The sequence below is a fragment of the Ambystoma mexicanum genome, chromosome 2p (genome assembly GCF_040938575.1).
Source record: "Ambystoma mexicanum isolate Mex_15411 chromosome 2p, UKY_AmexF1_1, whole genome shotgun sequence".
NCBI lineage: Eukaryota > Metazoa > Chordata > Amphibia > Caudata > Ambystomatidae > Ambystoma > Ambystoma mexicanum.
The window spans coordinates 797,328,493-797,347,060 of NC_090923.1; positions in this window are offsets into that span (position 1 = coordinate 797,328,493).

Below are 18,568 nucleotides of genomic sequence, written 5' to 3' on the forward strand. Positions count from 1 at the left end.
TATAAACGGCACCCCCACTCGGCCTTTTCCCCCCTGATCGTTACTGTTTGTAAATCTATTAGGTCCAGTTCTCCTCTTTCTCTTTTGTCAACCGCTCCCCTTTGTGCTGATGTTGTTGCTACTTCTGTGTCATGATATATATTCCCCCATCTTCCACTCTCTCTTCCCCTATCTCCTCTTTCTCCTTCATACCTTTCCTCCATCTCCTTATTATTCTCCTCCCTCTTCCTTTTCAATTCCTCCATCACTTCACTTCTCATCTGTTCTAATATTCTCTCATCCTCTTTCTCCCTCTCCCATTTCGCCCTTTCTTTTTCTACTATACTCTCCATCACCCTCTCTTCTTCGTATTTCTTAGTTGATTCTGATAGTAACCTCCTCCTCCATATTGCCATTTCTTTTTCTTTGTCTTCTTCTTCCCTTTTCTTTTCCCGCAGTACTACTCTTGATACCCTTTCTGCTGCTGCTTTTACCCTGTCAGCTTCTCTCCTTTGCTCCTCAGTTCGTTCCCTTATTTTTTCCACTTCGTTCTTACCTTCTTTCCTTTTCCTCGCTCTCTCTCTCTCTTCCCTCTCAAGCTGCTTGGTCAATTCATTCTGTTCATCGCTTAGTTTTGCTAATCGTTCCTCCAAAATCTCTTCCGTTTGTCTTAACAGCTCTTCCCCCCTCAATTCACTCTCCCTGGTATTATCCTCATCTGTTTTCTTCACTACCTCCCTCTCTTCTCCCGTTAATGAACCTCGTAATTTTAATAATATCTGTGCAGCTACCCATTCATCATTTCCTATCTCCACAGACTGGTCTTCTCCAGTCCTCCCTTCCCCTGCTGGCATTTTCCTATGAGCTACATATGGTGGAGGGCTGTATGCCGGGTTCGAGTATCCCTCAGCCGCCCTTAACTGTCCTCTTTCTATTTCTCCCAATTCTCTTAAAGGGTACAACCCCCCTTCCTCTGTTTTTACTCCCGCTACTATGGGTATATCATTGCTCGGTTCCTTTTTTATTTCATCTGCTTTATTATTCTTTTCTCCTCCCTCACCTCTGTTCCCCATGTTCTTTGGGTCCTCATACCCCTGTTTCCCATTCTCGTCTTCCTCCTTAATCTCTGTTTCTTTTGGTATTTCCCCCATAGTGAATATTCCATTTGGTCCTGGTCGGGACCCCTGGAACATCCTCCATAAGTTAAACACCTCCATGTGGTTTGCCAACTTCTTCCCTTTATATGTATTGTGCAGATGATTTTAATAGTGAATGTTGGGCATATGGATCGAAGCTACCGTTAGGCGGCCACGGTGTTAGCATTTTGTTATCCGTCCCCTGGGTCCATTCTATGCTATACTTAATCAGTTTCTCCCTATGGGGTGGCAGTGTTGTGCATATGTATTGTAGTGGCGTAGTGAGGGTGTTCCCCCACCCTCCTGATCCTGTTCCGTATGACATAGTAGCGCTCCACTCGCTACCCTCCCTTAATCTGGTGTCAGTTTATCCCACTTTTAGTTTACAATATACAACCTTATATCGTTACCTGGCCCCGTAAGTTTGGGAATTTACGATAGTCTGCTTAAGGGAAATTATAAAAATATAGTATGTCACATTTGTACATTTTCCTCTGCCCTTCTTCCTTTATACAACACCCTTACGGCCCCCTGCGGCCGAGGCGCACGTAGCCCCCTGCGGCTGCGTACCCCTTATTACGTGCTTATACAGTCGTCCTGTTTTTACGTGCTCCTCCCCCTTCTACACTTGCCGTGGCCGGCGTTCTCCGTGCGCAGCCACGTTCCCCGTTTCGCCTTTTCTCGATCAACTCGTTTTACCGTTTATCTCCGTTTCCACTCCCTTACCACCGTTCTCTTCCTCAACACTCTCACAACGAGGATGCCTCGTGTTTGCGATATCCTATAAAAACCCTATTGGTGACGTCACCGATCACGTAGAGCTACTGGTAAATTCTTCATATACTCTTTAAATCCAAAATACACCTGCAATCTACCCCCGTTAACCCCACAGCTGTCTTCCTGTCACTCCTGGAACAAGGTAACCAAATCAACACTATAATCGGACTGCGCACACTGCGTCGCCTCGCGTGTGATACGCCCCTCGACAGGAGGGCTTAACCATCCAATTATCTTCCGTATTTAGGCAACTTAACTAGCTACCGCCTACAGGGAAACGTCATCTACCTATCGAGTGTCTTGCTCGAACAATAGGGATCCTCATCTACTCTTTGATCAATAAATGCCAAATCGTAGGAAACCACACACACACACACCCTTACACGTAGTCGCGGCCTAGGCCAATCAGTTTCTACGAGCGGCCGCACGTGATGTTTTCGTGCTCCGCCCCCTTGTCTCGCGTTACGTTGCCAACTGCTCTCGCGCTTGTTCAACTATCATTCATTCTATTTCTAACACTAAACTATCAAACCTTCGCCGTTCACCTGTGCAACACCTCCCGCCTCCCGTATTTAATTCTTCCCCCCTCCCTCACGATTTCACATTGTTTGTTGTGCGTGGCATGCTCACCAAGTTCTCCTGATGCGGGGCCGCTCGACTGCGTGCACCCCTCCAAGCGGCTCGCCACCTCCCCTCGTCTGGACCACGTCTGGACACTCGCCAACCGCGGGCGGGATACTTCTCAACCGGCTCCCGAGGGCCAATATTCGGATTGCGCTGTCCGGTCTTCTCGCAGTTCCGCGATGGTCCTGTAGTCCTCAGAAGGGGGCAACGGCAGAGGGGGCCGCGCCGCCGGGCCTTCTCGCAACTGGAGTGCCTGGAAAAAGTAAAAATAAAAAATGCCGATCTTAAACAGATCTCAGCAGTGCCTCCAACTTGTCGGGGGGAAATTCTGCTGGGGTCGGCCGGGCCGTCCGCAGACCTCCGGGCAGGGAGGCCCCAACTCCTCCCGTATATCCCAAAAAAGATAGAGTATGAGACACACACAAGAAGCAATGTGACTCTGCTGTTTATTAAACACAAACGGCAGGGATGGGTCAAGGATCATACGCGTCTGACCTGACACACACACAATCGTGGGGCTCGCAGGCCCTTTTTACTGTAGTATGACGCGCTACCTGCGTCACTTTAGAAAATTAACAAAAAACCTATCGCCACTCTTAATTGGTTGCTCGAGTGGTAGGGTTAGTATAGCATACGTATAGAGAATAATATGAGTGGCTGAGGGTTAGTCAGGTGATATATCTGGGTTGTCCCTACAATTAGATACATGAGAATTGTTACATGAAGACTCCTAATGGTTGGTTGATGTTAATGGCGTCAGTGATAAGAGCCCCATGTTCTGATTGGTGCGCCCGTGAGCTTCCCAGCCTGGGACCATCGCTGTTCCCAGCTCTCGGTGTACCTGCAATTTGCAACAATGTTTCACTATTGGTACATGCAGACAATGTGAAGACTTATTCGTGAGCTAGATGGCCGACTACTCCCATCGTTGCAGATGTCCATTGATCCTTTCAAGTGTATCTGCCTGTGTCTTGTAACGAGGGATCCAGACGCCTCCTTCCTCCTGGGCTTGGCATCTCGTCAGGTTCGGCTTGGTCACGTGGGATGGGACCGTGTTTGAGGCAGAATTCTGCACAATTAATATTGTTTTTCCACAGTGTGCCTGGTTTAATTGCAGGTGCGACTTTGATGTTAGTGCGCGGCGTGCGAGGTTGCAACATCGTGCCCTTGATGGTCTGCTTTTGGAATGTGGGTTTGCAACATTACGACCTTGGCTGTCTGCTTTCCCCAGGCTCATTCTGCAGGATCAGCAACCTGACTCTTGTTCTGTTAACGTCCACGGGAGCTCTTGCTTGCGGCCTACTCAGGCCTAGTATATAGGTGGAACCGTCTGGTGCACAGGCGCTTTAGGTTATAGTCTCATATTGTCTTATGGCCAGTGTTGTGTCTTTGTTATAATTCTCATTGCGGCACCTAAGTGTAGGAGAAGCGTAAGCAAGCTCTTTAGATGAGTTCATGATGCGTCTTGCGTTTCTGCATTTCTGAAAGCCTATATGGAAAATAATAAAGATGCACGTCCGTGAGTATGTCTGTCGCCTACGTCATAGCACTGAGTATATTCTTCATGTAGATTGGTGCGGGAGTGTCCAGTGTGTATGTTGGCACAGGTGTGCTATCCGTTGGCTAGGTTGTCATGGCATCTCTAACGACGTATAGTTTTAGTCCAGTTGATCCATGCCGCAGGCATCGGCATGGGCAGGGCGGGCTGCTAGGCAAGCAGATGGACACATCCGTATGTTCCTGTACCAGGGTATCTGGTCGTCTGGTAGATGGGCAAACTCTTCTCGTGGCGGGTGCTTGGGCCGTGAACCTTTAGGCCAGGCGCGAGAGGGGAAAGAGGGGAGTCTGTTTTTCCATTTTCCCACTTCACATGAATATGTCTAATTTATTTGGAACATTCTCATTTCCTAATGCTCTCATGAAGGCCTCAAATTCAATCACCCACTCTTGCCACCGCCGCCCTTGATCATCATGTGGCTCAGGATTGAATGATTCTGGACGGTGTAGGTAATTAATTAAACTCGAGGATATGGGGGTTTCACATATGTCCTGAGCTAGATTTAAATCCCCACTCATACCCTCAGATGACATTTTGAACTGTTAGTTTTACATAAGATATGCAGATTTCTTTTTCTGTATACTGCTGTGATAACAATACCGTATCTGCGCTAAAATAGGATTAAACTTTCAGTTTTCTATCCATGCACCTCAGCCATTCTGCATGTTTAATCCTCAAGATCCCCTCAACTGTTATTGCTGGTTTTGAATTGACAGTCTGTCCCTGTCTTGTTTTGATATAGCGCAGCATTATTGATTTTGCTGTTCTATTGACATTGCTGTACAAGTGTAGGTGTCATTTCTTTGATTTTTTGTCTGACATTTAATTGCTGCAATCCCGACACTGATGTCTCATGCATTGTCACACCTACATGACTGTGTTGCTGTGACGGCCCTTGTAATGTATGTTGTAAATCCACAGCGCATTTGTCTGTTATTTTAATTTTTCATTCATGCACTACGCACTATGCTGCTGTGCACACTGCAATGAAGGTATAGGCATAATTATATCACTTTAGGGCTTCAAATATGGTCTTGGAAATTAATGTTCAGTGTCTTCGCCGAGTTTGCTTTGCTTTTAACAGACAAAGTGTTGACAGTGTGCCCTTGGGTTTTAGAGACCAATACTTCTTTAGGATGGTAGAGATCTCCCTTATTTGCTAATCTGAGCACTCTTGCCACTGTATTCGCATGGCCTTTATGTCATCTCATCAATTCCTTCTTCCAATATTCACTTGAAACCCTAGCTTTTACACTGCGTTGCTCTGGCAATGTTTATATTGTCATGTTATCAACGATCAATCCAAAATAAAGTGACAGTACTTATTTGATGTTGTTAAACTCTTGCTTTAAACTTTAATGTCTGTTCAGTTGATTTTATTCTTTATTATTTCTGGTCCACACTCTCAATATTTACTGTTGTTTCTTTTGTTCTGCTTCACAAGTGCTGCCTATTCTTTTTAATAATTTTTCTTAGTTCACATCAGGTGCATAAGTGTATAAGTGTTACTTTAAACGTGGGCACTAGATGGCTTATTATTGCTTACAAAGTCCAGCAGGTGGCGCCAGTGCTCCATGTAGCCTCCAAGAAACACGAGCCACAAAACAAAAGAATACTCCGTGCGCCAATGTAAGGAAAATGAATTCAATCTGTATTTCCGCTCAGCTGGGTAAATGATTATTTCTTCATTTCGATTTTCTTTAACGCTGCAAACGTATCAGGGCTCACTTTCATTTGCATTCCTTAATTTGTTTGTCTCCGATGTGTTGCTATGACAACATTCCGATTTCACTCAGGCAAAACAAGTATAGCTGCACGTTTTCTATACAATGCCTTTATTACTCTCTTTATCTGGAGTGCTGTGCCTCGCGCATTGTAAGTTCTGCATCAAAAAATGCTTTCTTTGTACAGCGTTCCACGTTACATTTTTAGCCTTTGTATATGCCCTATATTTGGTCACTCAAGCTTTAAAGTTCCGATTGTAAAATAAAATAAGTAACTGTGCTGCACAGGCTTACCGTCACCACAAATATTTCCTCCTCCTCCGCAGTCTTCACATTTGTGCTACATTTCCACTCCGAAATTTCTCTTGCTTGACTTTCAACTCCATCCTTGGATAATTTATCTGTTTCTTTGATTTATTCGCCTTCTTCTGCTTCCATTTTTCGGTTTATCTTGTCTTTATGCTATTTGGCTCCTCACCAGTCATTTTCTTCCAGTCACCTCCACAGACCATCTGTGTCTTGATCGTTTATTTTTTCCTGTTTTAAAGCATGAGTCAGTCACTACCTCGTCGCCAAATGTTATGTATCTGATTATATCATTACAGTCACCATGTTTCTATTAAATAATGCCAGGAGACAACCTTCATGTCTCAACTTCTTTTATTCCATTTCTTAACTGCCTGCTCTTCAATCCTTTTCCTGGCATACCCATTCTAGTTCTATTCTCTCTTCATTCCACATTCTACAAGCCACAACAGTCATTGGGTTGGATTTTCCCATCACTGGGAAAACTTTTTGTGCCCATTACTGTAAATGACCTGTAATGGTTTGGGATTCGAACTCGGATCACCAGGACCAAAGCCGTGTGACTTAACCATGTGACTACCAGAACTTCCAGAGAGAACACTTGTGAATATTCCCGTCAGGAGTGTACTCTGCCGAAAATACTGAAGAAGAGCTTTGCACATTTAAAAGATGTGCACCTTTTCTAGCTTACTTGCAACATTAGAGGAAATTCCTCTTTTCTTTAATAATGTATCAATGAATCCCCTGAAAAGTAAAAGTTTATTTACTGGTTGGGGAGGTTTGGTAAGAAAAATCTTGTGAGTTCTCCCGCACCTTAATGTAAAACTCCCCCACACGTGTACTCCGAAACAAGCACTGCCCCTCTCCGTGCCCCCTCCAACCCTCCCACTCCGCTCCCACAGTTAATCACTTTCATTTGCAGCACTGCTCCTTCCTTTCCAGATCCGCCAGTGGGCCGAGAGACCATGAAAATGGCTGTGGTGCATGGTATAAATCTCAATAATCCAACTGCTTTAATCCTCAACCGATGTTCATTGAAATGCGTGGAAACCTTTCTAGTGACATGACAGACATAAGTCAGGCACAAGGACATATCAATCAGTAGATAACAATGCATGAATTCCAATTAATGTGGAAAAGACTACCCCACTGAATGTTTTTGTTCTCAAGCTTGAGGCACTTTGTTTTACTTGCTAGACGGGACCCACAGGGATCGGTCCCCCAACCAATCCACAGGGACTTCTTACTGGCCTCTCCTTTGGCCCTTTTGGCTTCCCACTCTTACCAAACACTCTCTGAGATAACTAAGCTATGCCTTGGTTCCAATTGTTCTGATGTTCTCCTCTTCTTTTTCTCCTTAATATCCAGCTCCATATATTTATTTCCCATCACTCCCACAATAGTCACCTTTGTCTGCCTCCAGATGTACTTCATAGTGCACCCGCTGTTTGATATTCACCAAAGCAGCTCTGCTGAAAATCACCATTGTCTTCCCCCTGTTGTTGGCCTCCTTTCTTCTCCTGCAAATCACTCCCACTTTGCCTTTCAAGCCCACCTCCCCCGCACACCTGAAGTTCTCCCTCTTTCACCTCTTGATGATCATTCCCTCTTTCACCTCTTGATGATCATTCCCTCTTTCACTGTCATCTTTATATTCTCCCTTTCTGGCCACCACTCACCATTGTTGCCTCTTGCTCCAGCTCTTAGTTGCTTGGTCTCGTCTCCTCCAGCTTTCAGATTTTATTATTGCCCAGACACCTGGACCTCTCCTCCAGTCCCCTGGTCTTGCTCAATATTTTTCTCTCCAAATTAACTCCTGTCTCCAACTGCTGTAACAAACACCCACAGTGACAGAATGTGCTTGTGGACATGTATAGCGCTTTGGCCCGCCTTCCAGACTCTCTCTATTGAAAGGGGGACTTGGGTGCATTAGCTGGGATTGTGATTGGCTGTTGGACTCCTACCTTGGGGATGGGGTTCAGCCCTGATATGGGATTTGGGGCTGGCTTGTCCCTCACCTTCAGTGGTCTTCTTGCTGCCTGTCATAACTTGGCCCTGCCTTCCAGCCATTAAGGGAACTCTGGTATTTCTCATCTGGTGTAGGGATTGGCTGATGAACGCAACCCCCAAGGATGGCTTCCAGTTCTAATGTGAGACTTGGGGCAGACTAGTCCTCCTCTTGTTGGTCCTCCCTCTGATGGTCACACCCTAAATCTGCCTCCAGAGTGAACTCCCATAGCCTATCTGTTCTTAGCTGTAGGTGAGTGGAGGCCTTGTACAGTGGCTGGATTGATGGCTGCCGAGTTTCTCATGCTAATACAGGTCTCACTCTACATGGGATTCCTGTACCCGCACAAGGGGAGCTGAGCATGCAGGCGCACTCATTTCTGTGGGACCGCCATCCCTCAATCCCCTTAAAGGCAGAGGAGTGTCTGTGGTGACCCTGTGACTGTCCTCTACCCTGAGACAGGGACTAAGAGGGTGGCCAGGGGATCCTGCCCATTCCAACCATGGGGCCATCACACACTAGCTTGGAAATGCAACTGACCACCTTGATCATGCTACGGGAGGTCGCCAAAGTGAGTCAGGGGATGGAGACTTTGTCACATTACATACAGTGTTCGTGAGATGAGTAATAGTGGTACCAGTAGTAATAGCACCAACACCAGAGCAGAAGCATTAGCATTTGCACAAGTAGTAGTGGCCTCTGTAGAAGTACTTATATGACTAGTAGTGAAGCTAATTATGCTACTAGTCGCGTTACTATTAGACATTTTTCTACTTCTATCTGGTCTTATTTTTCTTTACTGCTACACAGTATTGTAATTGTTTACTAACACATGAAATTCAAACCTTATCTATAAAGTTACATATTTGTATTTTAAATTGTATAAATTGATAAGTACTACAAATGAATTCTCCACACGTAATCACAACATACTTCTGTATCAGTGTGTTGTTCAATATCATGTTATTAATGTTAAATGTAATAAAATAAAATGTGCATCAAAAGTGGTCAACAAAAATATTCCAACTTATTTAATCAGTAATGGCATATATGATGTCATTATTGATCTCATCAGTGAGGTCATGTATGATGTAATTAGTCATGTCACCAGTGATGTCATTAGTGGTGTCATCATTTTGGTCATACGCTGCACAACATGGGGCGCATAGCTAAGGTGGACTTGCTTGTAATGGAATTGCTGAATTTCAGGCACTGTGTTGCATTAAGTCTGATCACCTTAACTCTCTCTTAACCAAGGTTCTTTCACTGAATTTCAAAGGCTCTGTTGCTTTGTATTTTTCATGTTAAATCTGATCACCTTAACTCTTTCTTAACTAAAGTTTTATCATTGAATTTGAGGGTTTTGTTATACTATAGTTTCATTTGGGCCACTGTACATGTTGCATCAATACGTTCCTTGGGGGCCCACTAGCCATTTGGCCATGGCATCTGTACATGTTGCACCAATCGTTTTCTTTGGGAGCCATGGCCTTCGGCCGTGGCCACTGTACAAGTTGTTCCAATAGGTTTATTTGCGGCCCACTAGTCATGGGCTTCCACCTTGGCCACTGCACATGTTGCACCAATAGGTTTCTTTGGGGCCCAATAGCCATGGCCTTCGGCCGTGGCCACTGTACATGTTGCACCAATAGGTTTCTTTGCGGCCCAATAGCCATGGCCTTCGACCGTGGCCACTGTACATGTTGCACCAATAGGTTTCTTAGGGCCCACTAGCCATAGCCACTGTACATGTTGCACCAATAGGTTTCGTCGGGCCCACGAACCATAGCTTTCGGCCGTGGACACTGTATGTGTTGCACCAATAGATTTCTTTGGGGCCCACTTGACATGGCCTTTGGCTGTGACCACTGTACATGTGGTACCAATAAGTTTCTTTGGGGCCCACTAGCAATGGCCAGTGGCACAAAGACCCATTGCCCCCTGCCTAGTAGATTTGATCAGCACACTTTTTTTTCCACTCTCTTACAATTCCTGCGAGATTGCTACGGTATTCCCCTGATAATGGCAACGGACAACCGATGTTCGTGGGATTTCCCTATAAATGCTGGAAAATCAAAAACTCTTCCCCGTTCCCACAGGCACTCACCAAGTCCCCTCCCTTTCTGTGGTCCCCCCACTCCTCTCAGTTGAATTTTCCTAGACCTCTGCCATTACCCCCTATCACTCTTTGGTTCGTGTGATTTAATTTCATACCTGAGCACATCTTGCATTATTGACACCGGCATCTTGCGAGATTCACCTACTAAACCGAGCATGTTCAAACTGTAACTGGCTCCCCAGAACAACCTCAAGTCGCCAACTTCACATGATGTCCGTTTTACCCCACCCACCTCTAGCATGATGTGATTGCATGCTTTATCTTTCTCCAAATAGTTTTTGGAGCACTTTTAATTTTTACTTATTGCAGACTTTTCATTTCTGAAAAGTCTGTCTGCTGCAAATCACGATGGGCGGTGTAGATACAATTTCAGGAGCAGAGGGGCACCCCTTTCTCTGTCGAATATTTTAAACACTACTACATGGATTTACCCTAAACCAGTCTAGGAAATCATGTTCACACTGTGTGCCTAAGTTGTTTCCCATTTGGTCCAAATTCATCCATTGTTTTTGTGATAAAGCTTCCCACAAATTGCACATTTTCGCTTTAGGGAAAATTAATGGGAGTAGGCTGAATACCAAATTTTGGTTTTCTTAATAACTTTTCCCATTTCTAACAAATGGTTCCAAACATTTCCAGTTGGGGGGGGGGGGGAAATCACATGACCAACTTTGTTTATGGTAAATGTCATCAAAATCTGCATAGTCAGAAGTTACTAGCAATAGAATTTTGCAAAACGTCTATGTACAATGGTTTCACCTTAACTATAGCGCAGTAACTGCTGCCCTACAATACATATCGCAGAGTGGCCCAAAGAAAATAAAGCAAGAAGACACAAATCTTAATCAGGGGGTGGGGGGAACATGAAAAAACTGCTTAAGACAGAAATACGATAAAAAGAACAGACCGGGAGCGCATTGTTACATGATTTTGATCTACAGTATATCAGCTTGGAAAAGTGTACTTTTTTGAAAAAACTCCGGTAGACTACTCTCATCACAATCCAGTCCCAGGAAGGGTCTGATTCTGAGATATGAACCCATTGTGGATATTTAAGGTCTTGGCATGAGATGGCAGATCTGCGAAATATGCCCCCTTTACCAGTCCCAGGGCGTGTTGCGTAAGGACTCCCAGGGTTCACGTCCATCATAACGAGGAACACTAGTGATGACAATGCTGTTCTTCTTGTGAATACTAGTAGCAATCTTGGGATCCACTAAAATGGGCAGATCTCCTCTAGCTCTTAAAATGTTCCCGGGTTGACTCACACTTGGCAAAAGTGGAAGGTCCAACGACAGAGTTCATGAAAATGAATAAACATTATACAAATATAAATACATACATATAATTTAAAACGATAACAAAAAAATGAGCGTTTGCATAAGAATACAGACATTTACAGTTAAACAAATATCAGCAAAGAGCTCAAAAAAGCTCTTTATCCCACACCACGGAATTACCACAAGCCATAGCAGTACATAGATAAGAGGTCCATGTCCTTCATCTGGTTGTTGACATAGTTTCCTGACCCCAAAATACATGTAGAAACATGCAACACATAGTCACGTGGGAGGAGTTTCCTTACCTGCAAAGCCACAATAGCCGGTCATGCTTGCACCTATTTTCAGAGCCCTGTTGGGTGTTCTGACCCACGTTTGGACTATTATGCTACAACATTTGGTGCTGTGGGCTTAGGAAATCCAAGATGGCCGAAAAAGCCCACATGTGCGCCAGAATCTATGAAAACCGCGCAGTTGTGCACACTAAAATGGTTGCCTAACTTGCCACCCACCAGTGCGAGCAGGATGGGCCGGGGTGCCATGAGTGAAATGTGTGCCAAAGGAAAAACCGCACTTTAAAATCACCTTTTGTTTCTCTGAATGCCAGCTCAAAATGCCTATTTGCAACACATCCAAAAATCTCACTGAACACCAGCGGACATCTGGCAGAATAAAGTCTTGTGGGCATACAAAATCTGGAAAGAGGATGAGCCTAAAACAATGTTCATCACAAGACTGGCTGAGCTGTGGATTTCAGCAGTTTAAGTAAATTTGGACTGAAAGACACTAAAAATCTAAATGTTTAAAAGAAATGAGTGACCTACTTTTGAGTGTCACATAGGCTGCAATTGTTTAAATGTCATAGTTTTAAACTTAGAATCAGCATTCTAGCTGCATATGTAAAAAAATTGTTAGTTATTTGAATGCAGAAAACTGGGGAACAGAAATGACATGTGGCTAAAAACTGGCTTAAAGAGATTCCAATTTTGCCTGGCAACTACCCCCATCAGGAGTGAAACTTGATTCACAAGTAACTTCCCAGGCCTGGCTGTTTCCTGCTGGCCACACTAAGGATATGCCATCTCTCTGATAATTGAATTAAGGGGAGCCCCCACAGAATACAGGAGCTCTGAACAATGCAACCCCCTTCACCCAGGCAGATGGTTTATTGCAGATGTCGTAAAACAGCTTCCTCTTGGCAGAAGCTGGGAGGGGCAGGGTCTCTGAGCTTGGCAGAAACTGGAAAGACTGGTTTCTGTACCATGTGACCTGAAAAAACCACACCCCTTTGGGGCCAGAACATAACTCTAAAAAGATGAATAACTCATAGTACGGACTTGTCATAATTATTTAAATGATGCCATAATTCTTGTGATTTTTCGGTGCACATTTGAAGACGTGTTAGGACCTGGTGGTATGTTCAGGGGGGTTTTAGCGGAAAAGAGGATATTACTCAAAATGTGTGCATGTGAAAAATCTGACACTTCATCAATTAATGTCCATACTCCTTGCGCACATGTGTGTAAATTTGGGTTAATGTCCGGTATTGCAAACCAGTTAAAAAGTGCAAAATATTGCCATTTCTGAATGCAAGCGCTCAGGAAGAGCAGATTTGGACAGGGTATACCTCCTGTAATGCATGATGGGTGCATATGATTTTAAAACAATATGTACCTCTGCAAATATGTATTTGGTTCAAATCTAGATTTGTGTGCAAGTTGACAGGAGGAGTGGACTTTCTGCAGGCTGTAAAATGACATCACTCTGACACAACTTAGCTCCCCCAATCAGGGGAGAAATGAAAGCTTGGCCAATGATAAGTGGAGAGGGGTAGGGTCTAGTGATGCTGCACACACACCCATTTTAAAAACAGATAAAAGCAGACAGACAGGACAGATAGGGACATTCATTTCCATCTGCTGCGGGACGCTCTGCCGGAAAATCCATACTTTACCTTCATCAATCTCTAGAGAAAGCTGTGCAGAAAGATCCAGACTTTAAATCCATCAATCTCCAGAATCCAGAGAGAGAGCAGACCCAGACCAGACCGCTGTTAGCAGAACCAGAGAGAGCTGACCCAGATCACTGTGAAGTGCAGAGACCAGACCAGACCAGACTCCAGTCTAAAACCTGACCAGATCCGTGGCGAGGCCCATTCTAATTCAAGAATATAGTGTGAGTACCTAGCAAGACTGTGCAGACCCAGTCTCTTAGTTAAAATAATATAATTCAATCTATTTTAATCTAAGTAGAACTGCCTCCTAACTGTCACTTGTCCTTTTCTAGTTGCTAGCTGTCACTTGTCTTTTTGAACTTTAAAATTTCAAATCTGAAAAACCACCTTTATTTAATCGCTCATATCTCCGTAACCGTTTGTGCTAGAGACTTGCAGTAACTTTCCTCTGAAAGCTGGGAATCGTGGCTTTTCTACGAACCTAGAACCGCATTCCTACCCCCTATAGTTTTGCCGCAATCGCGAAAAATGCACTCGCGAATTTGCCGCGATTTGCAAATTTCTCAACGTGTGAAAACAGCAGTTTTCTTGCTTTCAGTTGCCAAAAATTCGTTTAACCTGCTAGTTACTCCTAGATCCTTGCTAAAGTGAGCCTGAACTCATCCCAAGTATATTTCACTCACCCTGAACCTCCTAGAGGGAATTAAAAGCATTTTAGTATATTTTTCACTTCATTGCCAGCACATATAAAAGCATTTTGGGCCTGTGTTTAAAACTCCGATCTGTAATCTAAGCTTGCTGGGGTGAACTGAATTACTTGTGATTGCATTTCTGAGAACTGTGTGCTTTCCTTCCATTTCCTTGCATTGCATAAAGGGGGGGAGGGGATTGCCAGAGAAAAGTGATTACATTGTTATGTTGAAATCATATTGAGTATTTTCTGTATTGCATTTTTCATTCAACATTACATCCATCTGAACTTATATAAAGCATTCTCTACCACCTTATTCTTCTGTTCCTATTCACAAGTGTGCTAGTGCCAGACTATCCATTATTGATTACTAATCAGATTAAGTGTGATATCCAATTATTAATTTATTATAAAGCTTGATATATATATTGTTTAAATTATCAAATAAACCTTTTAAACTTGCAAAACAGAACTACTTCTTGGCTCAGTGGGGTCAGGGGGATTCCAAGGGAGGGGTGTTATATAGGGGTAGTCATCCAGAACGCATGAACTGGACATAAAGATATATCAATAAGGGTTTCCATTCAGTATCCCAGACTAGGCATTGACTTAGCTGTAGTGTTGAATTGAATCCTCTTACAAATTGGGGGCTCGAGCCGGACGTTTGGGTTAGATCTATCACTTGTGCAGATTAATACAGCATGCCAGCTGACCAGATACACATATCCGGTCGGATCACACGCTGTGTTACGCTGTAAAGCACTCCTCAAAGGAACGCTCTAAGGAAAAGGTCTGTTTTGCAAAAATAAAATACAAACTTCTGTAAGTCAGGACAGAGACCAATCTCTAGAATGACGACCTTAGTAGACATGAAAATAGCCAGAGAGCACTTCTTACATAAGTTATTTGTGAGAGGTGAGTGGACTCACCAGGACCGCACGGTCTGGTTGCAGGCCATCACGCAACAGGTCACTGAAACAGGGTCAGATATATGGGGAGATCAGGGTCCCCTACATGTGGCCCTGAGTGAACTATACATGGCTCCTAAAGCTAAGGATGAACAAGACAAGATGGTTAGGATAGCCGCATACCTGTACCTATATATGGGAGACATGCAGGATAAATGTACTGAAAGCCAAGATCTGGCGAATAAGCGACAGATGGCGTTAGAGAAGGTCCAATCTGACCTGGTCTCTTCTGAGCAGAGGCTGCAGGGGAGCCAGGAGTCAGAAAATGAGAGTAGACAGCACATCAATAAAATAAAGAGGGATATGGACATCCTGCAACAGGAAAAGGCTGACCAGGATACCAGATTTCTGGCCTTGCAGAAGGAGTACCAAGAAGGTTTGGACTCCCTGCTGCAGAGCCAGAAAAAGCTGGAGCAACAATTAGACTTTAACAGGGCATGCACGGAGCAGGTAGCCACCCTGCAAAGTCATCTAGATAGAGTGAAGGCAGAGAGCAATAAACTGATTCTGAAAGACCTGGATACCCAGGCAGAGTTTGATGAAGAACGCCAGAGAGCTGGTGCCTTTCAAAGGCAGAGGGACGACCTGGCGGCACAAATGCAGGCTCTTAGCCAGGAAAGAGACGCCTTAGGCCAGGAAGTCTGCCATTTAAAAAGAAAAACAGAAGAAAATCACTTGGCCCACCAGGGACTGGGTGACCTCCAAAAAGAACACCAGGACTTGCTAGAGCACACCAGGAGGGTGGAGGAGGCTCTGGCAAGACAGGAGCAGGCCAATAGGGACACAGCTCAGGAGGTAACCCTCCTGCAGCAAAGACTGGCCCAGTGCTCCAGGACCAATCAGGAAACACAGAGAGAGAATGAGGCTCTCTGCCAGCACAATGATAGGCTCCAACAACAGGTAGCGATGCAGGAGAGACTAATAGAGTCTAGTAAGGCCTTAACTGAGGAACTGAAGGCGCAGGCTCTTGCATTGCAACAGGGAGCAGGGGCGGATAGAGACCAAGTTCGCTGGGAAAGGGAAACTCCTGAGCATAACCTCAGGAGCCCTAGTACCAGAGGCCTTTATCTCTCTCAGTCCCTGGACTCTGCCACCCCCATGTCCCCTGGCGCACATGAGCACAGGGCCACAGGGATGGCAGATTACTATCCAGCCAGAAGCATGGGGCTCATAGGCCAGTACCACCCAGGAATGGAGGGGCAGGCATCCGGGTATGGGCCCCCAAGCACAGAGCAATTTGATGGGGAACTCCAGGTGAGTAGGCCCATTAAGGGCATCCTGAAAACCTCTGCCCAGTTAGGTCAGTGGGGGGGGTACCCATCAAATCCTGGCAGCAAGGAGGGATCTGAAGACTCCTCTGAGCGGTACAGGACACAGGAGACCAGGTCCCCACATTCTGCCAGCCATTCCCAGGCTCGCAGAATCCGGGAAAACCTGGAAGAACAGACGGGAACCTCTGGGAGCAGTGCCTCTGAGTCAGAGGACGAATGGACAAGGGTTACCCGAACCAAAAAGGCCAATAAGGAAAAAAGGGCCTTGATTAAGGACCCATTGAAACAGATTAAGGCAATCAGGAGTGTCATCACGCCTTATCATAAGAACGCCAAGTACTCTGGGAACACTTGGAGCTCTATGAGCAAATGATGGAGACTTTCCATTTGAAGGACAGCAGTAGCTGCATCCAGTACGTCAAATGGACATTCTCCCCAGAATACTCCAGTTTCTTTACAGGGCTGGAGGACCAAAATCATTCCAGGTGGTCCGGTCCACCTATAGGGCGGCCATATTAAAACATTTTTCTGTTCACAGAAATCCCCAAGAGGCTCGCAAGGCAGCCTACAATTTACAATGTGGGGAGGATCAGGCCCCACAAGAATTTGTGCAGGAGTTAAAGCGTGCTTTTGCACAGACCACAAGAAGGGTGCGCACGGACAGCAGAGAATTTATTAATACATTTTTCCATGCCTTGCCCAAATACATAATGACCCAGCTCGCGAGAGATTTTCATGAGAAAAGATCTTTAGAATGGGTCATTGAACAAGCCACCCGCATCTATGAGGTGCAGAAACCGGTGGAAAACAAAAACCAGCCTAAAAACCCCAAAACCAACAGCACCCCTGCTGCTGCCAAGGTGGCAGAAGTAAAGGTCACCCCCGTTTTAGATTTGGAGATGGGGGGGCCGAAAAACCTACCTGCACCTAATAATGCTAGGCCCAGAAGGTCCTCGGGCCAGTCACAGACAGGGAGCCAGCCCCACAAATGGGGTCCCTCGCTCTCCTGATTATGTAAGCCCCGTTACAAGGGAAACAGACCCATCCTGGGTTATGTGTGGACTCCTCCAGCCCAAGGGGGGGGGATCCGGCCAAGCACCTAACCCAGGGAACTTCCCTCCTAATTTCCCCCAGGAGGGCAGAAATTCTCCAAATCCTGGGCAGAACTTTTTCCCCAGGTATCCACCCAACTTCCAGCCCCAAAATCCTCCACCCTTCTTTCCCCAATTCCCTGAGCCCAGACAACCGAAACCGGGAGAGGGGAGGCCAAGGGTGGAGGGGTATCCAAATCTTCCCAACTAGGGGTACTACCAAAGAAGGGATAGCTACCCTTCCCGGGATCAGCCCAGGGGAGAAAACAGGGCCCCGTATCAGCCTGAGCGGGTTTCCCAGTTAGAGCGCCAGGTTCAAAACATGGCGCGGGATCTGGGTCACATACTGAGGGCTCAGCAGAACCCTCAGATCGGCATGCCGGCGCAGAACGCACCCAACTCTGGACCTGGTGCCCCAGAACAATGACGGGGGCAGCACCCCGATAACTCACCGGTTCCCAGGGAGGAGGCACAAGGGGAAGGGGGGTGTAAAGCCTTGGAGGAAGCTTCCTTCCTCACTTGTAAACAGCCCCTGGAAACCCAGGAACCGGAAACAAAATCTCTTGCCCCTGAAAGTCTGCCTCCTAAGGAGCAGAGGAGGGGTAGGAGAAATAAAAGACCCAAACAGACTCAGTTTGAGGAGGAGGTACAGATCTTCCAATTTGAGCGAGAGGGATCCTCAGAGGATCCTGGGAAAAGGATCTTCTCCTTCAGAGAGGGGGGAACTCCTCCCAAAGAAAAATGGGTCCCTAGGGCTGCAAATCCAGACTGGGGAGATGTGGAGACTGAGCTACCGCCGCCCACCATCTCATCCCAGAACCAACAGCAAGAAAATCCCCTGGTTCAAACCCATCCTGGTGACTGCCTCCTAAAAGGGGGGGGGGGGGCGGCCCGGAACCGGAGCCAGGGGAACCCACAATGGCTCTGATCTCCAGTTGCCAACTTTTTCTTTCAGATTCCCAAGGCTCTCCACAGAATTCTGCCCAAATCTCTTCGCTAGCGATGTCCAAAACCAGAAAGTTAGCCCACCAGTTTTCCAAAAATGTGCATTATCTGTGCCCCCTTGAGGAGAAGGAGGGAAG